A 27,421-nucleotide genomic window follows, 5' to 3' on the forward strand; every position below is an offset into this window, starting at 1 on the left:
TGTATATGATAGTACGTGTTTCAAGACGTGTTTACTCAATAATTGTGTGTTAAGTAGTAACTACTATGCAGTCACTATTCCACGCGGACGAAGTCGCGGGCACAGCTAGTATTTCATAAAAATACATCTCATCCGGTTATCAGATGCGTGAAGGTCGATCTTAATTCGGATCTTGTACTAATAGAAATACATATATGTTGAACTAGCGGTCCGCCCCGGCTTCACATACATCGCAATAAAAAGTAGCCTCCTTTCTCGGGTATCAAAATATCTCCATACCAAATCTCCAAGCAAATTGGTTCAGTAGTTTAGTCGTGATTGAGTAACAGACAGACAGACAGAGTTACTTTCGCATTTATAATATTAGTATGGATTTGAATATCACACACAAATTATCAAAATTGCAACTAACAAATCGATGCAGTTTCTTTAAACTATATGTTACAAAAACATTATTGTTTTTGCCACTAACATAAAATACTTTGAATGAAAAATTTACCAGGTGTCTACACGAATTTGTTATCTAACTTGCCAATAATATTTAGTTACTTAACTAATCGCACCTTTAATTCGTTTACGTGAGGGTAATTTAATGGTTATATTCACGCGATCGCTCGGTTCAAAGTTAAACTATGTAATATAATATTAATTTTATATTTTTGGTTTTATGGCATTCAAATGCTTTATAAATATAAATTTATAAAGAATAGAAAAAATTCGATCACGAGGCGGGACTCGAACCCGCATCCTTTCGCGCCATTCCGGGGCGGATGCCTGACCAACTCAGCCACTCGTGACCCGCCAGAGCAATCGAATTTATTCTATTCTTTCAGTTTTATGTGTCTGAAGGGACACACCGCGCGCCATCTATTGAGATGATTAACAACCATTTCAACCAATATGAAGCACTTTTCAGTGAATACAATATTGTAACGATGGAACACGACCTTTTTACGACCGAAAAAAAAAATATATAATATTAGTTAGTAATCTATAATACTTATTAGTTAGTAGTATTTCTATAGTTCATGTATTATTCTGATGTATAACGTCTGTTATTGTAATGTTTCATTTAAATCCGTCCAATAGTTTTTTTCGTGAAAGAGTAAGAAACAAACATATATCCATCCGCACTCATCCACAACTTTCGCATTTATAATATTAGTAGGATATTCCATTGAATAATTACCAAATTTTATAGCGATGCATCTATCTGTACTTATATTATAATCTGTATGTATATACAGATTATATTCGTAAAAAAAAATTGGACTTTGTAAGGAAACTTCGCTAATCAGCTGACCGATTTCCATACAAAGTCCAAATTTTTTTCTACGAATTCAGCAAAGTTGTAGAACAAAAGTTATTCAGTTTCATGAGTAGAAGCTCCTGTCTAAATTTGTCTAATGTCTTACCATTCACCTGGTATGTAAAACTCAAAGGTGACTGATATACCTAGTGATCTATCAACGCACAGCCCAAACCACTGGACGTATCGGGCTGAAATTTGGTATGCAGGTAGATGTTAGGACGTAGGCATCCGCTAAGAAAGGATTTACCGAAATTCTTGCGGGAACGGGGAAAAACGGAGATGCACGTACAAAGTCGTGGGCGGAAGCTAGTATAATATAAACCTGAAGAGTTTGTTTCAATGCTCTAATTCAAGAATTAATGGATTTCAAAATTCTTTCATTATAGGACGTGGATCCCTGAGTTAAAAAAGCCATTTCACCATTGCTCTATAAAAATATATGCTCTATGTTACTACATGATAATCTACCTGTACTATACGCTATATCAATCTACGTGATAGAGCAATATTTTTTTTTAATTCCATGAAATAATTCTTGTCAATAATCTGAAATAGGATATGAGAATGTTTTTGCTTGGAATTGTTTTAAAGAGTAACTCTTCTTTTTAGAAACTGATTAAAGAATCAGTGGTAAATGGTATGACAAGAAGGGGAAAGATATAAAAAGCGAATAAGTCGAAAGGTAGATGTTTAATTAACTTTTGTGCTGTGGAAGCTAACGTGGGTACTGTTTTGTTAATCTTCAGTATATATTTTCGATTTTAAAATAAGATAAATCAATCCTATAAACAATGTGCTTATATTGTAAAAGTTGTTTCGGGTTTATAGACAAGAAATTATGACAATGTACCCATTTTTATATACTTACAATCTACATAACAAGGTAATGGTCACTCATAAATTCTAGAAAGTAAAAAAAATACTGTTTTAAAGGTTTTACTATTTTAGGAATTTTGAGTAATGATGAGATCTGGATTAGTTAGAATATTTAAGATTTGATCCAGATTATCGAGCTTTCATGCGAAAGCTTAGTTCGAATCCGTCCGAGTTGAAACAACTTTAAAATTGAAGCTTTTTATTTTTTGCTTGAAATTCAAAATCGATTTAGTAGTTTGTGAACATATTTGTTTCAAACAAAACAATATAAATAATTTCCATATCTTAATACACATCACTATAATTAATATAATATAGTACTTACGTTATTTTATTAATAAATCAATCAATATAATAATATTCTCTCTTCATTATACTTCAATCAGATTAAATAAGCATAAAGCGCGTCACACACGGTGAAGATACTATAATATTTTATCTTAAGATACTGTTATATTTTAGAAATTTTGTGTCAGTGTTTCGGGTCAATTGTAACAGGATGGCGGTTCTACAGGGGTCTTAGTACGCAATGACAAAAAGAAAAATGATGGTCAGAACGCTGATACCTGATATTGAATACTGATACTGAATATTATAGTATCTTCACCGTGTGTGACGCGCTTTACTCAATATTTCCTTTGAATAAAACATTTACACGATCAGCCGCTTACACGGATTACATTATCGGTTATTGGAAATATATTAGCTAATATTATACTAATACTAATTTAGTATAATAAACCTATAATATTATCTGACTAGCTACGAACTGTGGCTTCACGTCAAAACCTACCGTCATCTACTTCAAGTAAGTATTGAAAAGTTGATTTTTATAAAAAAAAGTTGCTGTATTTTGGAACCAAATTACTTCCATCTCGGTGTAGCGGTTTAGCCAAGAAAGCCGGTAGACAAACTGATAGACTTTAGAATTTTCACATTAGTGTGGATATTCTAAAAGTATATATTGTAACTATCGAAATCTATACTAATACTAATAATATTATAAAGAGGAAAGGTTTGTATGTATGTATGTATGTATGTATGGTTTTCACGCATAAACTACTGGACCGATTTTGATGAAATTTGGCACATATAATCTTTAGACCCTGAGAAAGAACATAGGCTACCTTTTATTGCGAAATATGTACCACGGGCGAAGCCGGGGCGGACCGCTAGTATATTATAATACTCTTACAATTGATACAGTTCCTTTCAGCTGATATCCTTCTTCAAGTTTTTTTTTATTTTCCTCCATTATTTGTTAAATACATTTAATGACCCAGGCTCCTTTTATAGATTCTATCTATCTTTACGTGACTGTTGACTGAAAGATCTAATTTTGCATGTAAGTTATTACTATGGATAAAAGTGTGAATAAGTACTTCTAAGTATAACGACGTGAAAAGAGCAACAGCCAAGTTTCTTTGTGGAAACTGCTTTCTGAACGTAATTGCTATGTAACGTGACGATTCAAAAGCTCTTACAGACGTAGTTGAAATGCTTGAAAGTTTCAGTTTTAAAAATCAATTCTGTTTCTGTAAAAGTTTCGTAGTATTGAGATGTTAATTTTAAATTAATATGACATGATAAATTACTTCTATGTTTATTTTATACACTTGTGCTGCCAACATAAAATTAAAACACGAAGATTGTATACCTTATTTAATAGGTACCTAATTGAAAAAGTCGTATGTAAATGCACTCGTTTAAAAATAAAAACAATAATTTAAAATCCTATCCTATCCTATCCTATACTAATATTATAAATGCGAAAGTTTGTGAGGATGGAAGTTTGTATGTGTATTGTGTATGTGTATGTATGTTTGTTTGTAATTGAAACAATAAAATTTAGCACACATATAGAGCGTAACTTGGATTAACACATAGGATAGGTTTTATCCCGGAAATTCCACGGGAACAGGAACTATGCGGTTTTTTCTTTGGAAACGCGTGCGAAGCCGCAAGCGGAAAGATAGTATGTATTGATATAATTTCTTTATTTCCTTTAACTTGTGTAAAATGAAAGGAAAGAAATTTCTATAAAATGGAACCTTGGAATCTGTTGAATAGACAATTATGACGTCTCGCTTTGATTCATAGCGGTATCTTTAAATAATTCATTTATTCAATTCGATAGAAATGCTATCAAATAGGCTTCGTATGAAAGAACAATGGAAGTTAACAGGTTGGTTGTTTGTTACAAATTATTGGTAATACTTCGTCACCGTTTTCATTTAAAATGTGTTATTAATGGTGTCTGGGGAAATGTTGGAAAATTTATTTATTTATTTATTTATTATTGATGGTTTATTGCTCAATAGATAAATTACAAATTGAGACTTAACCTAGGATATATTTTAACAAGCGGCGGCCTTATCGCTAAATAGCGATTTCTTCCAGACAACCGTTAGTACAGAGAAAAATTGAATATTTTCATATACCTAGTAGAATGAATACGCATTTTAATAATAAGTAAATTTTTCATGATGATTTTCATGATATATTTTCGTGATATAAATAAATAAATAAAATTATCATTAATTATCTAAACGATCAACCTCATCATGTTATTATATAAAATGTGTACATTCACTACGTAATGTACCTACTCAAAATCTATATACCAATAATAAAATTGGAGTGTCTGTTTTAAATATTAAAATAACCGTTATAATGCGTATGGATGTAAACAAGGTACATATCAAAATAGTAGTTTTTTTAATTATTGTCTATCTGTTTGTTCCGGCTAATCTCTGCAACTGCTGGACCTATTTTGACGAGACTTTCACTGACATATAGCTGATTTTATAAGGACTAACTCAGGCTAAATTTTTTAATTCCCACAGGAACATAAGGATAAATAGGAAAACCTCAATTACGCGGCTGAAACCGCGGGAATCAGCTAGACATACTTATAATTTAATTTGAACATGCATGTCTAATATAATAAATGATGATACATGCCGAAACGTGACGATAAAAATAACTAAATATAGAAACATTATAACTACTTCTCTCTACATTCTTTCGTTTATTTATTAGATAACCATTAATTCGTGCTCTTCATTTTACATCTTGATAACTTTACCACGAAAGTCTAAAAATAAAAAGTCTATTTCTATAATCCGAAGTTAAACGAAACAGTGTTTTCCTCACGATGGTCAAATAGTGTCCTAAACCAACACTCAGTATTTGGGTTTACGGGAAAAATTGAATGACTTTCGCCACTTTATTTCACTTTGTTTTTACACAATTTCGACGGTTTTGGCTGAACGTGTTTGGAGCAATATTGTCGATGTTTTGGGCTTCCACGAAGATCAATTCAGCTGTTATATTTAAAGGTTAAATAAGACTTTGTTAGCTAAAAGTCATTTAAAGTTACGGTAAGTAAAAACACTACGTCATTTGGATTCATGATGTTTATACTAGTTGATTTATTTTTAAGTAATGTTTTTTAAGTTAAATTCTTATTTCTAAATTTTCTACTATACTTTGACATAATCGTCAATAGATAAAGGATTTTTTGTTCATAAAACTCGTTCGAACCTTCTCTTACCAGTATTATCAATGTAGAAAAGAATGAATTTGAATATTTCGTATTTGTGGAACAAATATCCCCAGGTAGCTTATGTTCAGCCATGCAAAAACTATTGAAACGAGGTTTTTGAATTCCACCAGAGAATATATTATAAAGAAAGTAAAATTATAAAGAATTGACTTCTTTGTGCTTACTTCAGACGAGACAATAAAATTACGTAACCAACAACTGCCTATCCTGTTTTTTTAGGGAAATTCGCAAAATTTTTGCAACAATAATTAGCATCTCATTGCATCATTACGACAGATTTCAGGAAAAAGAAGAAGAAAAGAATTGTTCAATCAACAAAATTTTGTCAAAATTTAAAACAGAATTTGGACAACAAACAAGATATATTTTGCATTAGCAAATCAATTGCATCCACGCTCATCAGTTAAGTATCAAACTAGTATAGTTTCAATTTATATTTATTACAAAATGGCCGATAAATCCCGTACTCGGTCCATTACCTAATCAGCTCTTTACTATTCTCGATCATGCGACGTAGCAAATTGTTCTGATCATACAAACTCGGCTGGATTGAAATTGCTAATCAATTTGAGTTCGTGCACTGAAAATTGATGCATGGTAACATTCAAGGACTTATTTGATGCATTGTTGTGGATATAAAAAGTGAAACCCGTGTCCCCTAGTGGGGTAAGGGGCAGATGCATTATGCATACATCTGTTTCACTGATCAATTTTCTTTAGGGACAAGTTGGTGATTAGCCTTCTGTGTCCTAACTCCTACCAGACCGAGACATTTTTTTTTATCGTCTCCACCGGGAATCGAACCCAGGATCCCCCTATCCTTCGCTCACGCATCAACTACTGTACCAAGGAGGCGGTTTTTTTATATGGATATAGTAAATTATGCTGATAGTGAGAGCTTACTACCGATTGGGATGGAATTTGGTACAGAGATAGCTTGAGACCTGAAGAAATAGGATAGGTTTTATTCTGGACATCCCACTGGAACGGGTACTAGGGGTTTTTCTTTGACTACGCGGAAAGCTTGTCGAAAATTTCCTTTCAAATAAAAATGCTAAATATATAATGTTATACAGGGTGTACCAAAAAGTAGTGATGAACGGAAGCTGAGAGGTAGAGGACCTAGAGGGCTATCCGAATCACCCCCATGTATGTTATGCGATTTTTCGTATTTTCGGAGTTATTACGTTTTTTTCAATTTTTCACCTATCGCCGAGTTCGATGATATTTTCACTCATGCTGACGTCAATGATTGCGGAAGATGCTTGATTTTTTTTTGTGTGCTAAGCTGAAAGATAGGCCAATTTAATATGGTAACATTTACTATCGTTAGATCTTTGAATGGAATAAAAAAAAGAATTAAATGGCAAGAAAGATAAAATTACCCAGTATGTTCACCACTTCAAGGGCCCGTAAAAAAATAAAATCACATAAAAAAAGTATTCCGTTTGACTTTTAAAAACTTGCTCTATCTATCAGATAGCTACCCTAAAAATTTCATTTAATTATTGAGAAGGCTTCAATCGAAAAATTTAAATCTAAATGTGGTAAGTGCAAAAATTGAATTAACATGATGATCATTAAAACCAATAAATAGGTGTTTAATTACCAGAAATTTTTAAAATAACCCCGCTGTTGCTCAATGCAAGTGCGACATCACCGTAAAAAGTTGTCTTTTAAATGTCTGAATACCCTTTTATCATTTTTAATGGTTTCTTCTGCTACTATGAATTTCCGGGTTATTTCGTCCAAATTGTGGCAGTCTCTCGTCTTTGTAGTATCCCCACGGAAAAAAATCAATAGGGTTTAGGTCGAGGGACCGTGGAGGCCAGGCTAAAGGGCAAAGATACTGAAAATTTTAATATAGTTTCAATATTAGTTAGTTTCATTTCTTTTCGAATGTTGCGAAAAGAATTGTTTTTATTCCTTTCAAATTGTTATGTTTATAGTTTTCAGTGAAGATAGCAGTTGATCAGTGCTGGCTTATATATCTTGAAAAATCTTTGTTTTTTTTTGTGAAATTCAAAATATCTTGATAGCAATCCTTCAGAGAATATAATTCTATTACATAAAGGAAGGTTGTAATTTGAAAGAATATATTTATATTTTGTAATCGAATTTATTCTATTCTTTCTTGTTAAATGTCTTTAGGGACGCTCCACGCCATATATCAAGTTCGTAAGAACATCTTAAACAGAATAATTCAAAATTTAAACGTACACAATACTGTATTGTTAGAATACGAAGAGATATTGCAAATAATTTTTAAAGAATTAATTTGAAATAACAAAATATTTTTACTAATGCTATCTACACTTTTGAATATTAAAAAAAATATTATAAAAACAATAGATTATTACAAAGAATTGAGCGCTGTTTTACGATTTTTTTGTACATTTAAAAGCTTTGTTAATAAAAATATTAAATTACCCTTAATCATTATGAAGTAGAAGAAGTTAATTACATATTGATGTTTCTAACACTAAAGCAAAAGAAAGTAAAATAATCAAATCAAGATATTTGCAGAGATCTAGACGTAAGATTCGACACAATAGCCATTATATGAGAACGGAGTTATCTTAGGACTTTAATTACTTTGAGGTAATGAAGGTAATGTTTCTTGAGACCGTGGGAGTGTGTGGAGAGATTATATAAATTGCTGGGTTAGAAAGAAATAGTTGTATGTATGTATTAAATAATGTTTGAGTGTAGGTATCACTTTTACAAGCGTATGTTTGCTTTATGTTAGTTTGAGGTTGAGGTTATGTTAGTTGTAATTTTAGCTGGTTTGTCAAGTTGTCTAGTAGCTTCCAAATACAATTATTTTATTGGTTTATATATTTATCAATTGCTTGCGGCTCTACCACATTTTACGGAGCGTAAAATAAGCTATTACATAGAGAAATATCATTCACGAATATACAATTTCAAAGTGGTTTCAGTTCGGATAAACTGAACCTGAATTTAATTGATACTTTGTATTGCTACCTCTTGATTGAACAGCATTTTATAGAAAAGAAAAACACTAGTACTAGTTCCACTTTATTTCGATTTTTATTACAATAAACTGCGACCGGTTTCCTTTCCTTTATGAACCTGAATTGGTGATTAAGATTTAGATTTTTCCTCTCTCATATGAACCACAATAGTAATTTTTTAAAATAATAAATAGAGTACATTTCGGCAATTGCTCTACTAATTTGTACCGTACATATCCCAAACCTTGCCAAATCTCTATCATAAAGTACAAGAATCTTGACAAACGATATATGTTATTTAAGTTTTACTATAGTTTCTACAACAAGTTTATTTATTCGTATTAAGAAGTGAAAAATAACATTAATTCAATGTAGGTTGCATCATTTGCGTAAATATTAGTCCATAAAAAGTAGTTTTGAGCATAAAATTTGTTAAATTATCTTAATTATAAGTTACTAGCTTACCGCCCGCGGCTTCACCCGCTTTGTCTAAAACCTAATAAATTATATACTAAAACCTTCCTCTTGAATTACTCTATCTATTAAAAAACCGTATGAAAATTTTTTGATGGTGTCTTAGAATGTATAAGCTTATCATTGTGTTGTTTGGTTGCAATAAATCTTTTTGTATTGTATTGTATAAAATCCGTTGCGTAGTTTTAAAGATTTAAGCATACAAAGGGACATAGGGAAATAGGGATAGAGAAAGCGACTTTGTTTTATACTATGTAGTGATTGTTTAATTTTCGTTACATCAACTTTTGACGAATGTGTGGAGCTCTAACAGGTTATTTGATGAAGGCGTTTCAGCTATGAGTCAAAACATAAAGATTAACAAACAACACATTATTTGTAATTGCTGTCTACTATTTTTAATGAAACAGTCATCTAACATACATACATAAATTATTTTACGATTCCTTTTACCTATAAAACTAAAATTTAATTTCCTTATCCACAAGGAACAAAAATATTAATTCTGTTGATGATAATATTTTTTGAAAAAAAGTAAAATGGATAAATTACGTAATTAAACACGTGATATCATAAAAAGTGAAATTAAGACGTTTTTATATAACAAGTCTAAATATTTACATGTGGTATTAGACCGTATTCAATGAGCCTTCATTCTCACACCTCACATTATGCATATGATTAGGCTGTTAACACAGTGGGTAAGCATTTATTCTGTTTATTTTAGAGTTATACATTATAATAGTTTCAAACCGCGTGGTACTTGAAAGAGCTTATGAGATAGAGTAAATTATAAACTACTAGTGGTCCGCCCCGGCTTCGCCCGTGGTACCTACATGTTTAAACTATCCTATCTCTCAATTTGGCTCGAACTGCACATGGTGTGCGAAATTCATTATAATCGGTTAAGTGGTTTAGGAGTCCATTGAGGACAAACATTGTGACACGAGATTTATATATATTAAGATTATTTTAAATAACTTGTACCAATGCGATTATGTAAGTTAATAAAGTATGGTTTTCTTGTGTTGTATTTTTGAGGATTTATTCAGTCAAATATCACAAACACATAACATAAGTTATGTCACAGCAAACTCAAACTCAACAACTTTTTTATATCGATGTTCAACAAATAATAGTTATGATACATCAACATCATCATGAGCACATTATAATCACACTGTTGGGACACGGGCATCCCCTAAGGGGTCACGCCGTAATCCACCACGCTGGCTAAGTGCGGGTTGGCGGATGTCACATGTCGTAAAACATTTTATTCTTTTACATGCCGGCTTAATCACGATTTTCCTTAACCACACATATATAGGTACATTTAATAACCCACTGTACCACCACCCTTAGTTCGTCTGAAACTCACTTTCAGTGAGTGAGGCGGTCGAGCGGTCGCCGCACGTGTGGCGAAGCCTTTATGTGTGTGGACGTTTTGTGATATTTGTATTGGATCCACTTTAATGTTGTTGTAAGTGTCTTTGATTTGTATTTTGGTTATAGATATGATAATTAAATTTTATTGTTTAAAAGTATTGGTTGATATTTGTATCCTATTACTTTTAAAATGTAGAGTTAATGATGAGGCTCTATATTGACAATGATACCGAATTATTTTATTTATTTTTATCGAATATAATATAATGCTGTTGTACTAACTTGATGGGGCTTTATCGCTTCATTAAGCGGACATTATTTGTACTCTTGCCTTATTGTTTTTAAAGGAATTTATCTGATTAACTTTAAAAAAATTATCACATTCAGGATTATTAAACGTTCTGCTGAAGACAGAATTTTCAATATTGATAAAGCAGTTTTCTAGTTTATCCGTTACAAACAAACAAACGTAAAGAATTAAACACTTCCTCTTTAAAAAATGTTTAGATTAGTAGAGAAAGAAATTCTTTACCGGCTTGGAAAACAGTTTCTACAGATGGAGAAGAACCGGTAAGAAAACCTGTAGATTTTTTTAGTTATTTTTTATCTTAGAGCGGGCAATATTAAACTTATAACGTAAATTCCCGTGTCCCCACGTAAGGTATGGAACAGATGCATTATGATTCTGTTTTACTGATCGATTTGTAATCACAAGTAGGTTATCAGCCTTCTGTATCAGACCAAGATATTTTTAGTCCCCATCGGTAATCGAACCCAGGATCCCTCGGTTGTATGCTGACGCTTTACTGTACCAAGGACGTACACATTAAACTTATAGTGGTCCTAAATCAGATCGTTATCATACTTTTGTAATTACTCAACTATATCTCAACATTACGTATAATTGGATTGCTTTCATCTAATTTGTGTTTTTCTTTGACGCGAAGGCTTTTACGAGGCGTTAATGGAGACGGAGTTAATATGATTTTCGATAGAATTTCAGAAGACATCTTCGTGTAGCGGAGTGGGAAGAGAATAAGGAATATGCAATAGTATTTTTAAACGTAAATAAATAATGAGCGCTAAAATATAATTAAAAGAAATCTATAGATTTTGGTTTTTATAATTCCAGTTAGTAAAATGTTTAAATTATAAAAATTCCCGCCTTAAAGATTTATGAATGTGTAATTTTAAGAACATAATTAAAAAAGTTGTAAGTATGAGCTTGAACCCATATTTAAGGAATGAGTATCGAACTAGCTGCACTCCGCGGTTTCACCCACGTGGCTCCGCTCCTGTTGGTATTATCGTGATGATATTATAATATAGCCTATAGCCTTCCTCGATAAATGGGCTATCTAACACCCAAAGAATTTTTTAAATCGGACCAGTAGTTCCTGAGATTAGCGCGTTCAAACAAAAAAAACAAACAAACTCTTCAGCTTTATTATATTAGTATAGATAAATAAGCTTTGATTCATAACTTTTTTACTATTGTTTTACATACATTCATACAAACTTAAGCTTTATATTTGTAAGATAAGAGGTCTAGATATATGTTATACAACCTGGGACATTCGATCTCAGTCACAAGAAGATTAATAGATCAGCTCTCCTTGGAGGCTGGTTGGGATAAGCTTTGTAGGTTATCTTTAGTTTTATATGAGTACTAGTCATTTATTTTCAGCTCTAGATTTAACCCAAAACATAGGTATATACGCATGTAAAAGCAGTTTATTTTTTCCATATATTTTTATTTTACATTTAGAAAAATATTGTAATTTTCGTTTTTAGGGTTCCGTAGCCAAAATGGCAAAAACGGAACCCTTATAGTTTCGTCATGTCCGTCTGTCCGTCTGTCCGTCTGTCCGTCTGTCCGTCTGTCACAGCCGATTTACTCGGAAACTATAAGTACTACAGTGATGAAATTTGATGGGAATATGTGTTGTATGAACCGCTACAAAAATATGACACTAAATAGTAAAAAAAAGAATTGGGGGTGGGGCCCCCCATACATGTAACTGAGGGATGAAATTTTTTTTTTCGATGTACATACCCGTGTGGGGTATCAATGGAAAGGTCTTTTAAAATGATATAAAGTTTTCTAAAAAACATTTTTCTTAAAGTGAACGGTTTTTGAGATATCAGCTCTCAAAGTCGTAAAAAGTATGTCCCCCCCCCTCTATTTTTATAACTACGGGGTATAAAATTCTAAAAAAAATAGAGGTGATGCATGCTAATTAACTCTTTCAACGATTTTTGGTTTGATCAAAGTATCTCTTATAGTTTTTGAGATAGGTTGATTTAACTGTAATTTATTATATTTGCTGCTACGGAACCCTTTGTGCGCGAGCCCGACTCGCACTTGGCCGGTTTTTATTATATAATATTTTCAGTATGTATGTATTTTTATATTCACAGACATAAGACATAAGCTTGCCACCAGCACGTGAGCTATCGTTTAAGATTATGTTTTCATAGACAAAATGCTCATATTAACGAAGCGGTATATGTCGGCTGCGCGAAGCTAGAGAAGAAAACATGGATTTGCAGGAAAAATTTAGAAAAAATTTTTGACGTAATTTTGTTGTTTAAGTATTTTTTTCGTGATCAGTGTATACAAAACTACAAGTTCTTTCGCGCTTAGTATACCAATAGTGGGACACCCTGTATATACAGTAAAGTACATAAAAATTCCAACGAAATAGTCTACATACTTTTACGTGAATTCCTGTCTATTCACAGTTTCCAATTTATAATATTTATTGGCATATATACCCTTGAATATTTTCAAGTGAACCACTTGAAATGTAACGAGCAAAAATATTGTTTTGTTTATTGATAGTTAAAGCTATTTTAGTACTTTATAGCCTTATGTTTATTACAAGGCGATATTTATGGCCGTTTTGCGGTTCGATTTTTCATAACCCGAAAGTGATACATAGTTGCAACGAGTATATTTGTAAATAAATAATAGATATTAATTCATTATTCAGACATAAAAAAATAATAAATCGAACTTACTTTAAATTCCTTATAATCCTCACTAATATTGTAAATGCAGAAGTGTTTGATAATAGAAAGAAATTCTATGGTATCATTTCTGTGTCTAGAGATAGAGTCGTTTTAGCGGGGAAACATTTCCATTCGATTTTTTAGACCACATGGTTGCAGACGAAGCCGGGTACAGGCACCTATATAATTCCCATATTTTACATTTTAAAGCAATGTCATATCGGGAAGGGATTTAAAAATAATAATTAATGTAGATTCAAAGTGAATTCCTTCTATTTCGGCATGTTTAAATCCTGTCCTCAAACCAGCCATATTATTCAAAAAATACAAATACATTCGGCATGTTTTTCCTGAATTACATAACCAATGACAAAGGTCATCAACCTGCGTACAAAAAGTAACGAGATAATTCAGGCATTAACAAAACGATAAACAATTGTAAAAATGTAACGATTGCTCATAAAACCATTTACTGCGCGTTTGGTAAAATTATATTATCTTTTCCATTGAGAAAAACGATTATAAAGTAACTTTTATGGGTTCAGTAAAACGTTAATTTTGCTTCGTTAATGTAGAGTGGAAGTTTGTTGCTAAATTAAAATTAATGGTGGAGGCCTGTATCTTTGGCCTTTAGGAACTTACGAATTTCTGAGTAATCTAGGTGTAAGTTGTGATAATATTGAAATAAATTATAGAAACAACCTAGTCAAGAACGATTACTAATTATTTATAACTAGCTTTCCGCCCGCGGCTTCGCCCGCTTTGTCTAAAACATAAAAAATATATACTAAAACCTTCCTCTTGAATCACTCTATCTATTAAAAAAAACCGCATCAAAATCCGTTGCGTAGTTTTAAGCATACATAGGGACATAGGAACAGAGAAAGTGACTTTACTTTATACTATGTAGTGATTAGTATATGGATTAATGTACTCTTATAAAAGTTAAGAAATAATTCAAACCATGACGGTAATGTTCGTAGGTACAGCAAGCGACTCTACAACTCTATAAATATTTTTAAATTTCTCCTTGGATAAGCTTTTGTATATGTATGTATAAATTATTCAAATATTTTAATTCATAGAATGAATAGATATATTAAATTAAAATAATCAGCACATTTGATGTTTTTCATTAAACTCCGCCTTTGCTAAGTGACAAGTTAGTAGAAGGGGAGACCCTGGTGTATCAGGGAAAACCTTTAGTAAAAGGTTATAATCGATGATTAACATTTGAAGGTTAACCTGCGCTTTCGTGAATAAATCGATAAGAGAAATATATGCGATACAAATCTACCAATTTTTAATGTGGCGACAAATGATCACATAGAATAAGTAATACTTCCTTCAGATTTATATATATTATTTTTCATTTATATTAAACGAGGAAAAGACCCGGAACAATCTGTATTTCTGTGACAAGTGCCAATATCGAAGTAGTGATTAATGAATACCAAACCTGCTGACTAAGGGTGCTTTTCTACCAGTAATGTGCGAGGATGTGTAGTGAGGAATATGTTTGTAAATAACCAATAGTATCACTTTAAACCTAAACGCTTCAAACTTCAGACTAAATAAAGCGATATGATTGGTTCTTTAAAACATAGTCCTCGCTACACATCGTACATTATTGGTGGAAAAGCACCCTAATGCTCTTCAGATTATTTACGCTCATGACGCATTGATTAGGATAAATAAGAAGTTCAATAAACAGACGCCTCGGTAATTCTAGATTTCTATAAATATGTGCCTGAGTTGAGGTAAACAGAGATGCACGTGCGAAGGCCGATATATCTAGCACTTCTTATTGAAATTGCTAACATTTTATTCACATAGTGCGTCAGATATAGGGCTGCATAACTGAGAAACGAAATTGCATTGATATGTATAAATAGCGGCTTCAACTTTTCATATAAGGTTGTCAAACACACAATGAAAGTTCTATGAATTGGTTAGGCCGTTTTACAGGATTTTATTTAAGTATTTATATAGATATAAAAACATTTTAATCTTTCTGAAACAATAGACACAAGTCTTCTCTACGTTGTAAAAAATTAGTATATCAATGCAAATTGTATTATCTTTCAATTAATAGTTAACTCAATTAAATAGATGGTTAAATAGTAGACGAATAAAAAATAGCCTTTTATTCAAGGTCTCTTGTAGCAATCTGTTTCCAAATACTTCATTAAGAAATCATATTCCAACCATCTACGGCATCTACAGTATGTATTTGCAGTAGTAGGATAATCATCAAAATTCCCGTTAATAGGCGTAATCTTAAACAGTTGTTACAGATACGCAAATCACATGGTATTAGGAAGAACGCAATGTCTCTAAAATTAGGGTAACATTTCAAAAGGGCATCCTTATCTCCAAACTTTGGGTCAGCAATAAATTAACTTGGCAGGCTCGTATAAATTTGAAAAAGTTACATTACTCCCTGATATTAAATACTCTAGAAATTTTTTTATTACTGACATTTAATGGATTATAGCTGGAATAAAACTTAAAAGTTTATGAAGACGTTGGAGTAGCAGTAAGACAAGGGTATGAATGGCATTTTTCCGTGAGCGTTTTTTTTTGTGATTCGATGAGATATTTAATGTTTGAAAAAGGTAATATGTATTTTATTAAGACTAAAGAAATCATATTCATCTGCTCTTAAAAAGAATATTTTTATTCCAATTTTGCAACAATTTTCACTCATATTAAATCTTGGCGAAATTTTGCTAGCTTTCCTCTCGCTTGAGCATCGACACAAATTTTTCCATTCGAACCAGAGTAGTTCCTGTGATTAACATGTTTAACTAAATAAAAAAAAATCCAGCAAATATTAGTATACATATGTAGATACCCGAATTATAAAGTGAGGGACTTTGATTAATTAAAATTAAAGATTTTTGAGTTTAACTTTTTTTTTGCAAAATATTATAGATACACCTTAGAATTTATTCGTATGTATAAAGTATGAGAAAAATAGGCATGATTATCTGTACATGTTACATTCCATGTTAAAGCTATTGTATGTAAATTTTACAGCATTGAGTTTTCCCACCGGGGAAAGTAATTGGACCTTTATAGTTTTCGGATACGAGCGGCTTTCTAGGTAACGTTTTATTTAAACTATCGAATAATTCATTTGCGTGTGCGAAAGTGTGGGAGGAGGGGGGAAAAGGGTTTTTTTTGATATCTGCAATAGTTAGGGAATAATCGCTTGTGCACACTTAACGATTACACCCTGTATAGATAAGCATAGCCTATGCACTCAGGGATCACGAACATATTATCTAACAGTCAAATAATTTTTGAAATCGGCTCTATAACGCGTGCAAACGAACAAACTCTTCAATAATATTAGTATAGATAAGCATAGATATAGATAATGGGACAGATAACTCGGATAACAATATAATATGTTCACATTATGCAGAATGTAGTTTCGCAATTCTCAAATGTGTTGCTAGATCCAATGAATGTTGTTTGTGTTCGACAATCATCGAATACAACTAACCAATAATTTGAGCTTGTTTTATTCGCAAATATGAATTTAAATTTCGGTTGTGTTGTGTTGCTTTTACTAAATTGTTAGAACTTGTATGTATGTACGTTTGTTGGATGTTTAGTGCACTTAAATCGATGATGATGAGAGGGATTGTGAAAATCTTTTAATAGGTACATAATTACAAGAAATATTATTAGAATCGGTCAAGCAGTTTTGGCTGCTACGGCGTGACAAAGAATTATACATACACTCGAAAACATAACCCTCCTTCTTTTGCAGTCGGGTAAAAAATTATCTAGTCAGATTTCTTCTTGAAATATTTTTGTCTTTTGCGCAAGTTTTTGAGCTATTTAAAAATGAAACAGATTATGCAATTTTCTATTTCTATATAAATAAGATATCGATTGGGCAGTGTTAGTTATCGCGGATATTTACTTCGTCTGTCTATCTGTCAGCATAGTCAAAACAAACGCCAGATGTTTATATCTAGCCGTTTTAAGAAGTAGATAAATCTTTTCAAACAAAGTCTGACTACTTACCAATAATTACTATTAATATGCTGTTTTCATCTTTTAACACACAAACTGTAACAATTAAGACATGCCAACAGGCTGACCTGGCTTGGTTGGTAGTGACCCTGCCTTCAAAGCCAGTGGTCGTGGGTTCGATTCCCACCCAGAGCAAATATTTTTATGATGAACAAAGATGTTTGCTCTGTTCCTGGATGTTAATTATTATCTATTTATTATACAGGGTGTCCCACTGTTGGTATACTAAGCTCAAAGGAGGTTATAGTTTTGCATACGCTGAGTACGTAAAAAATAATTAAAAAATTCCAGATTCATTTTTTTTTCACATAGATGAATTCTTAAGGGTGCTATAACAGATTTTTAACAAAAACCGCTATTTTACGGTACAATTTTAACTCAAAGCACTTACACGTGAGAACAAAGTAATATCTTAATTTAAAGATAATATATTCAGTTCTACGATCATCTTATAAAAATTGTACGACGTCATACAAAATTGTCGCTGAAATACGATTTTCCCAGCACAATGATGGCATAAAATGCAAAAAAATGGGGTCTAAACCGGTACACTTTTAAGAAAATTAAAAGCCTAATCTATCTTCTTACCTATAAATTATTGAGGGATATATAGTCCTTTATAGATTGTGATAATTTTTTTGTATCTAAATCAAAATTTTATTTCAATTATAAGCTAAATTAAAAATACTTGTCGATTTCTTCATACATTTTGCTCTCGCGGGTCGTCAGACCGCGCTCAGAAGCGCTCTTGGAAGGACGGGTGTATCGCTCCTCGGCCCAAAAATAAAAACGAATTAGAAAAAGATTATTGTGCGTATACTGTCGTTTTCGTGATTTGAAATATTTGATACTTTATAAGAGTAAACTGTATAAGTTTCATATTCCAGTTATTTGTAATTTAAAATTATGTTTTAAAAATTATGTTGACTGAGATCCTCTTTTTTTATGGGTTGTTGAACGGATTGGTGGGGTAAAGCAATTTGACAAAACTTAAATCCAAAATGGCGCCGACGAAAATTTTACATCTTTCCGTGATGGGTGTCATTTTCATGGTTTTTGGGGTGGATATTAACCAATATGAGGTCAAAACTAAAAATCCAAGATGGCGCCGACGAAAATTTTACATCTTTTCGTCATGGGTGTCATTTTCATGGTTTTTGGGGTAGCTATTAACTAATATGAGGTCAAAACTAAAATCCAAGATGGCGCCGACGACAATTTTACATCTTTTCGTCATGGGTGTCATTTTCATGGTTTTTGGGGTAGCTATTAACTAATATGAGGTCAAAACTAAAATCCAAGATGGCGCCGACGACAATTTTACATCTTTTCGTCATGGGTGTCATTTTCATGGTTTTTGGGGTAGCTATTAACCAATATGAGGTCAAAAATAAAATCCAAGATGGCGCCGACGAAAATTTTACATATTTCCGTGATGGGTGTCATTTTCATGGTTTTTGGGGTGGATATTACGCAATATGAGGTCAGAACTGAAATCCAAGATGGCGCCGAGGACAATTTTACATCTTTTCGTCATGGGTGTCATTTTCATGGTTTTTGGGGTAGCTATTAACTAATATGAGGTCAAAACTAAAATCCAAGATGGCGCCGACGACAATTTTACATCTTTTCGTCATGGGTGTCATTTTCATGGTTTTTGGGGTAGCTATTAACTAATATGAGGTCAAAACTAAAATCCAAGATGGCGCCGACGACAATTTTACATCTTTTCGTCATGGGTGTCATTTTCATGGTTTTTGGGGTAGCTATTAACCAATATGAGGTCAAAACTAAAAATCCAAGATGGCGCCGACGAAAATTTTACATCTTTTCGTCATGGGTGTCATTTTCATGGTTTTTGGGGTAGCTATTAACTTATATGAGGTCAAAACTAAAATCCAAGATGGCGCCGACGAAAATTTTACATCTTTTCGTCATGGGTGTCATTTTCATGGTTTTTGGGGTAGCTATTAACCAATATGAGGTCAAAAATAAAATCCAAGATGGCGCCGACGAAAATTTTACATCTTTTCGTCATGGGTGTCATTTTCATGGTTTTTGGGGTAGCTATTAACTAATATGAGGTCAAAACTAAAATCCAAGATGGCGCCGACGACAATTTTACATCTTTTCGTCATGGGTGTCATTTTCATGGTTTTTGGGGTAGCTATTAACCAATATGAGGTCAAAAATTAAGCAAAAGTTCAATAGCAGTATAACTGTTGGTGTATTTTTGCATCATTTCTTATATAAAAATGATATATAGAGATTTTTATGATTTAATTTTTATTTTACTTACTTTCATCTAAAATACTGAACCCACCCCATATTCTCATAGCTCACTGTGGAGCCAAGATTTATTGTAATTATTAATAATATCGGAAATTACATAATTAGAAAATGTTTTGTTTGTTTTATTGTACCTACTTACTAATACAAACTGAAAATTATTTTTTTAAAATAGATACTTCAGCTTCATAATATTAGTATTAGCATAGAATAAATATAAATTTGTAAATGTAAAATGACAGGACCTCATTACTAAGATTTCGTGTTTTTATCTGTCACCAGGTATCTCATGAAACGTGATAGGTAAACAGTTAAAATTTTGAGAGATGAGGTTATTTCCTTTACCGCTACCAATAGCAACAAATAAAAATATCGAGGTTAAGCATCGGTTGGCGCGGTCATAAATTGGATGGATGATCAATTTTTTTGCAATATCTCTTAGTTTTTTTGTACGGAAAAAGAAACAGCGTGCTTAAATAGAATAACAAAAACGTTAACATCTTTGTTATTTTATTTTAGTTTACTTCTTTATTATTAAGAAAATTACACCTATGACGAAAAGATGTCAAATTTTCGTCGGCGCCATCTTGGATTTTGGTTTTAACCTCATATTCGTTAATAGCTACCCCAAAAACCATGAAAATGACACCCATCACGAAAAAAGTCAAATTTTCGTCGGCGCCATCTTGGATTTTGGTTTTAACCTCATATTCGTTAATAGCTACCCCAAAAACCATGAAAATGACACCCATCACGAAAAAAGTCAAATTTTCGTCGGCGCCATCTTGGATTTTAGTTTTGACCTCATATTTGTTAAGAGCTACTCCAAAAACCACCCACACTTGCAAATGTGTTTGCTACGTAGGAAAAGTTCAGATTTAAGAGTATCCTAGGTAATGTGTTATGTGACGAATACCTATAATTTATTTCATTCCGACTATTTTTCGGAATAACATACATTTACTAAGAATTGTATACAATGCCGGATTTAATACAGTGCCGGTAACATCATATTTATGATAATAATTCTACATTTCTTAAAAAGCTTTGATATTGTATACAATTCATAGATTATTATTCAATGAAATAATGATGTAAAATAGTCACACTTTTTTAAGTTGTTTGAATATACTTATTAGGATCGTACCTACTAATAAAAGTAACAAAATGAATTTTTAAAGTTCCTAGTAATCTTCTGGAATCAATTTCAATAAAAATACATAATATCAAAAATTAAAAATAATATCAAGTATGAAGATGGTCTATAAAATGGAATGCGCTATGTTTACGTGAGCGTGATATTGCCGCGAACAAATTTACGTCGTTAGATACCTAAATTTGAGTAACGCAGATTTGTGACAGCGTCCTTAAAACTCTATGTGTACACCCATAACAAGCGAGCCGCCCAACTTTGCCACCAGCACGTGAGCTATCGTTTAAGATTATGTTTTCATAGATAAAATGCTCATATAAGAGAAGCAGTATATGCCGGCTGCGCGAAGCTAGAGAAGAAAACATGGATTTTCAGGAAAAATTTAGCAAAAAATTTTGGACGTAATTTTTTTTTAAAGTATTTTTTACGTGATCAGTGTATGCAAAACTACAAGTTCCTTCGCGCTTAGTATACCAATAGTGGGACACCCTGTATATATATAGATAAAATAAATATACATGCATGTTAGTCAGCCAACTGGTTTACATATCACAAGCGAAAGCTAGTATGGGATCCCCTTGTGCCGTGTGTAAAAATTGTCCTGAAATTTATTTATTTATTAATCTTTATGAATTTTTTCAGTAATATAGACAAATATTTTTTTACAAAATAATATTGGAGTATTATTCTGTAGCAAACCTCTAAAATAGAACTATAAATTTACAGAATTATCAAAGACAATCTTAATAAACCAAAATTAACTCCTTCCTAAATATACCAATGAAAATACCCTTAATTCAACCCGGAGAGACCTACAGTCAATTTAATTTACATTTAAGGCTAGCTATACACTAGCCAATTGTGAAAATTATAGAAAATTATCATAAACTAGCGGTCCGCCCCGGCTTCGCCCGTGGAACATATTTACGTTTTCTCTACATAAAAACCATCTTCGGACTTCAAGGAATATAATAAAAAAAGAATTATCGAAATCGGTTCAGCCGTTCTCGAGTTATGCGCTTACCAACACATTTTGCGATTCATTTTTATATATAAGAAGAAGATAGAGTTGAAAGAACGCTTTAATAAGGTAGAGCCATGAAATTATTGTATTTTCATCCTTGATAAGTGTACAAAGTTTGAATTAAATCTGTCCTTTTGAAGTTCACGTTCACCTCTTTTGTCCTTCTGAGGCTCACAATCGAGTCCAAAACATTCGGATACGTACAAAAGCATTCGGCTTCATAGAACATACAAACATACAGTTGGAGCTTATAAAAGCGTGTTACAAAAATGATAACCACGTATTTATGTTGTCCTAACTGACTGAATGACTGACTATGTATAACTTTCATATTTGTTACTTTTGTTATTGTTGTTTTATCATTGGAATATAATTATCTGCACAACAGTACCAATTTCAGTTCAGCCTTGCCTTCCTATATTCTCACCCCTGCTAACCTACTAACCCAATAAAACTGATTATGACGTTATTATTTATTCTCATTTGTATCAAATATTCAACAATATAGAGCTTTAAATGTACAACCAATTACCAAAAAACATAACATGGATTACTACGAACTACGTTGGTTTAGAAATGCTTCCTGTTTCCTAAATATTGTTATCCCAGCAAGCACAAAACACCATTATAACAAACTTATGATAGCACGAGTTCATGTACAAAGCATTATAACCAAATCGTATATCGGCTGTATTTCTTTTATACGACTCTTATAAGTAAAATTTGGGCCCCCCCTTTAGACAGCGTTGAGCTATATAAAGGCAATTTAATAGCATTATAATTATCGTATTAAATCATTAATTAAGTCAGTTATGAGCACATGAATAAACAAATGACATTTTTTGCGACTTCATTACAGTCATTATATAGCTTTTAAAATTACAATCTGTTATTAAAATTTCATAACAATGCTAACTGTTGTAAATCCTTTGTAAAAAAGAAAATCTTATTGATTTTAAAAATATATTGATCTGTTTTTGATCGTGCAACGTTATGTGGACTTGACATATTTAAATGTGAAAATTAATATTGAATGATGGGTAAGTACCGCCTGTATTTCTGAATGTTTTGAGTGAAATTAGCTGCGCGCATCAGTTTGTCGGGTGAAATATACATGTTATTGAGAAAGAATACACGCGCCCTCGCTAATATACTTTATTAGTATATTTTTTTTTTATAAAACATAACCTATTTTTAACAAATATCACAAAATTTTGATTATAGTAATAGTTTTAACAATTAAAGTACCTTATAAAGATATTGGTACAAAATACAAATGATTTCATTCCCTTTCTAGTCAGATCTTAGTAACTTGTATTATTTTTGTAAGATAGGAAAAGGAAAGCAAATGGCGACAAATGAAATTAAAGCTTTAGGCGTTTCACGATAGCATAATAGTGCTGTTAATTTTAATATGGTTTGTCACAAAAATTAGAGCTCGTATATAGTGTAATACAAGACACTTATTATGTTCAGCCATATAACAGCACTTCGGAAATATGTTATGATGCTTAAACTCATTATACGTATTAGTGACTGATTTTTATCGAGCTTATCAGGGGACCGTAATTAACTTGGTATAAAATAAATAAGCCAAGATTTTTAATTAAGCCATTTAAAAAACAAACTTGCTTGTTCTTTTCAGAACCAACATGCCCTGCAAAGTAAAGCGTTTCCCAACATAATATGAAGATGCCGATGAAGAATCTTTTTTTGTTTACTACAATTATTAATAAAATCAGTATACTCCTTTTTAAGTTTTCATTTGAATCCGCCTGTTTTGTAGTTTTATTGAAACTTGAAAGCCTTTTTATCCATTAACCAAATTCAAATTACGATGTTATTATTACTCATAGTTCTAACAATACTTTTATTTCGATCAATATATAGCTATATACTGTAGAGATGAATAGATTTGAAAGAAAACGGAGCAAAAGCAATAATTGTTATAAATTCAATGTTAATATAGGATTAGTATTAAATTAACACAATAATGGACTATTATAAAGCTTTTATTCTTTAAAAAACCAACATACGTTCAAAGGCACTATAAAATAATTTATTTATGCTTATTTAGAGCGTAACGTTATTAAAATTACCAATATAAGATAATAGTATTACTATAAGTTTGAAAGCTGTTTTAGAAGCTGTAATTTAGAATTATCCTACGTTTATTTAAGATTTTTGACATTGTAACAATTTTTTGGTAACCATAATATAACAGTTAGCATTATTTGATGAAGCAAATGCCTTTATAAAGTACTTATATTTGGATAGTGACGATTTAAATAATTAATATAACTTCAAGTCATAATTCTGTATATATTTTTGGTTAATATACAATTTATGTGCTTGCTGGGATATGAAATTATACTGTATACAAATGACTATAGTGAACATTATGGTGTGATAACAAATTCGTTTTTAATATAGGCAACACGAATGTTGGTAATCGATATCTGTACACCCCTTATAGAAAAAAAAGACGTGTGGCACTCGGGGACTGCCGCGGTAAAGCTATTGCATATATAGCATGCCTTCAAGCCACACCTCCATGCCCGTCGGAGTGGGCAGCGTGAGGTTTTTAGTTTACGGAATTTCTGGATTCGGTCCCCGTAGTATTTGCGTGAAAGAGTAACAAACACACACACATACATCCTCACAAACTTTCGCATTTATAATATTAGTAGAATATGCAGTTATTATTACAGAGGGGACGTATGAAGCCTTCATGCTGTCATTCAATGAAAAAAAAAAAACATACATGTGAATGTGTTTTATCTATAATACAATACTGGTGTGACCCAATTTGTTCCGAATGATCGGCTTGAAGCACCGAATTGTAGCAGCTTGTTAAAACGAATCTTTTGATAGGATTACGTTCGGCGATACTTTACAAACTTCGTGTAATCCTTGACAAGTTACGGAACCCTTTTGTTTTTTAACAACCGTGATGAATAACTCAACTTTTTCGGGAATAATTTTATAATAAAAAATGTTTGAGTGATTACCGTGTATTATTTAACAAGTACAGATGGTGCTTTTTGTTGATTTTTCGTTGACTTTTTAATTATTATCTATACTTATTATAAAGGCATATGTTCATAAATAATGCAGAGAAAGCTCTACACCCTATATTATGATAGGCACTTAAATATAAACAATTTTGATATAAATACGTAAATAAAAATTGGTTAAAACAAAAATACAATGACATTTTTAACCATACACCTATAAAGATTTCACACTTCATCCAGAATTTATATTATTCGACATCTTTTCAACACCATTTCTATAAATAAATAAATACTTTGTATCCTCGTTGCAAGTGACCCTTAAAGGTTTGAGCACACTCAAGGGACCTCCGTTTGAATTAAATTAAGACGGTGCTGAAGCAGAGTAAAGATGCTTTAGGATTTTGATTCGAACCACGTATCAATCAATTTTAATTATATTCACGGATATTCAGTTCATATTTTTTATGGAAAACCTTGATACTGTTATTTAATTGAAGCCATTTTGTTTCTATTTACATTTTTAATAATGATAATAAATTAGTGATTATTAGGCTCGGCTGAAATTCGATCTTCTCATTGTAGCGAGCTTTAGCTCATTACCTACGAAATACTTATATGTTCGTATATTCGACCAATATCCATGGTAATAGAGTAATAATTATATTAAGAAGAACTAGCTATGCCCCGCGGTTTTACCCGTATTGCTCCGCTCCTGTTGGTCTTAGCGTGATGATATATTAGCCTTTCTCGATAAATGGACTAAACAACACTGAAATAATTTATCAAATTGGACCAGTAGTTCCTGAGATTAGTGCGTTCAAACAAACAAACAAACTCTTCATCTAGGTATATAATATTAGTAAAGATTATAATCATCACTAAATCACCTGAATGCGTGCGTTAACATAGCAATGTGTAGATATGAAATGATAGGATTGCTTAAATCACTTGCATTGTACTCAATATTGTTTCAATCAGAATACATTTTGATTAAAACTAACTCGAATACCCGAGTGGGTCATAGAGACGTAATAAAAATAAAAATAAAAAACACTTTATTTGCACACACAAAACATAACAAAATCAAACAATAATAATATACACTGGAGCGGTACAAATAGGCGGCCTTATCGCTAAAAAGCGATATCTTCCAGGCAACCTTAGGATATAGGAAAAGTTAGAAGAAAATGAACAATTCGTTAAGAACAATTCGGTTAAAAAATTAAGAGACGTATTTCTGTTTGAGTTCACTCAAGGGAACTTAACTATAGATTTAATTCTGATCAAATTAGTAAAATATTAAATAAATTGTTGTATTGTTGTTGTATACCTGTTTTCATATTTCATCGATGAATTTGTCATGCAAAATGAACCTGTAACAACATTGGAGAGGAAGTAATATTTTTTTTATTTCAGAAATATTAGAGTTCGAGCCTATTTCCAGTGTTTAACGGCGAATCAGTAGAACTAGGTGGTACTAGATTCGATACACAGAGGAAAACTGTTTCGGTTCACCAGGATACTTAAAGCTTCCGGATACTTACCTATATTTTATAGAACAAAATCGATCAATGAAATAGACGTGAAACATATTTACCCTACAATTAGGTTACAAAAAATTAGAAACTTTATCAAGGTCGTATTTTTGGCATAAAAAGGTAAACTTCTTATTACATTATAGTAAGAAAACCTGGGAAATAGCTGACTTGACATTTAAAACAAGAACTTTGATTGAGCTTTCCGTATACGTCATCATTAATCGCGAAAGAGATAGGTGCGGAAAATGTGCTGGGAAAACGGGATGGAAACGTGGTCAAAGATTATACGGTGGGGCTGAAAAACAGACGCGCCAAGTAGTATTAATATATACAGGTACATATAATATTAAGTGTATTGTGTGTGGCTTTAGAGTAAGTTTGGATATGTATTAACTATTTATTATAAATAATAGTTTTAAGGCTAAATAATTTTTTATTTTTTCTTAAACCACGACGATGAAACGACATTCATGACGGAATTTTTGATCATTTTTTTATTTTAACATTTTCGATATTTACGTACATTAACGTAATACAAGTTTTCTTTGTAAATGAAACTAAAGGCTACTCATAAATCATATACATAGTGTCATTGTACTGAAGTAGGTACTACTCTCTTTATCTATTTTGAAAACTTTAGGTATGCCCACACAGACTCCACGCATCCGCGACCATCTTCATTGAAAGATTTTGTTTATTTTCAACGTTCATAATATTTTATAACGTACGTCATACATC

The 27,421-nt window shown here is 31.9% G+C and overlaps 1 protein-coding gene across 1 annotated transcript in view; it reads left to right on the plus strand.

Moving 5' to 3' along the window:
• Positions 1-10,598: 10,598 nt before the first annotated feature.
• LOC149486903 (neuroglobin-like) overlaps positions 10,599-27,421 on the plus strand; it is a 109,125-nt gene continuing 92,302 nt past the window's right edge. Inside the window, exon 1 of the mRNA XM_089697066.1 lies at positions 10,599-10,688. The gene's annotated coding sequence lies outside the window, so the exon portion shown is untranslated. The remainder of the gene's footprint in view (positions 10,689-27,421) is intronic.

This window comes from Colias philodice, chromosome 7 (assembly GCF_061535455.1).
Source record: "Colias philodice isolate Cphi_HAF_F1 chromosome 7, ilColPhil1 Martin Lab GWU primary, whole genome shotgun sequence".
In the NCBI taxonomy this organism is placed as follows: Eukaryota; Metazoa; Arthropoda; class Insecta; order Lepidoptera; family Pieridae; genus Colias; species Colias philodice.